At 31.4% G+C, this 1,183-nt stretch overlaps 1 pseudogene; it reads left to right on the forward strand.

Moving 5' to 3' along the window:
- The first annotated feature begins 833 nt into the window (after positions 1–833).
- On the forward strand, positions 834–933 carry LOC138822626 (U6 spliceosomal RNA; annotated as a pseudogene).
- Positions 934–1,183: the final 250 nt, after the last annotated feature.

Raw genomic sequence — 1,183 nt, forward strand, 5'->3', positions numbered from 1 at the left:
AACTTTACCATTTGTAAATTTACAGCCTGGAGGCAAGAGGAAACACTTTGATTAAAACATTACCAATTTAAGGCCTAATATCGAGGAAAAACATATGGACTTCTCCAGGAGTTATGGAAATATTTGGTGATAGAAAGTCAGTAGTGCAAGTTCCTGCCTGGTTGGATGGTAGACAGGCCAGGATATTAGGTAAACATGAATATGAACATTTTTTTTACCTTCTTGGCTTTAGCTAGTTTTGAAATGATAGGAATAATAAACAATTATATTTTGATAAAATACCTTCTATTCTGAAGAATTAAGTCTGAAGTGTTCATATCTCTATGAACCCTTGTAACTAAGATTAGTTTTGTTCCAGTAAGACAATCTATGCTGTCAGGTAAGATATTCTGGTTGGTCTGTTCCTACATGGAAGAAGGGTGAAGGGACAGAAAGACATTTGTACCACTGAGACCTCATTTAGAAAATTTTAAGCTGCAGAAGTTTAGAAGTAGCTCTTAAGCAAGGCTTACTTTGAATCCATTAGCTCCACAAAGCTAACTCAGTTGATAAATAAGTACTTGAAAAGCCATTACCTTTGAACTTAGCTATAAAGGCTTCAAAATATGATCAAATTTAAAATGAAAACGACAAAATAGTCATTGACAAAAAATTGCAAATATGAGCAATCGACCAAACAATATAAGTTTTTTCCACTATACATAGAAATTTAGAGAAATAAGATCAATAGCATTTTTAGTAACAATAAAGGTTCCTTGTTACAAATAGGCAACCAAGGATGTATGCCTGTATAAAGATTACATCGTTAACTACTTAAATTTAGAGGATACTCCATGCTTCAGCAGCAGGTCTACACAAATTACATCAATACAGACATTAACATGGCACTTGTACAAGGATGACATGAAAATTTGTGAATTATTCCATATTTTTCATTCTTCAAATGCAATGAAAAACAGTTATTAAAAAGTTGATTACAAAAATACAAGTGTAACAAAACCTGTAATTCATAGAATTAAAGGTTAGTTTGACATCAGTGTATTAAACTTTCACCTTCGAAAGGCCCTTACATAGCATAACCTTTACAATACTTGAAATTAGATAACATTATCTTTTTATCCCAAAGAAATAAAATAATATAAAGACTTAGGAAAAAGGAATCTTAAACTTTTCCTATATGTAA

Source organism: Dipodomys merriami, unplaced genomic scaffold (genome assembly GCF_024711535.1).
Source record: "Dipodomys merriami isolate MVZ:Mamm:240054 unplaced genomic scaffold, mDipMer1.0.p SCAF_113, whole genome shotgun sequence".
Taxonomy (NCBI): Eukaryota; Metazoa; Chordata; class Mammalia; order Rodentia; family Heteromyidae; genus Dipodomys; species Dipodomys merriami.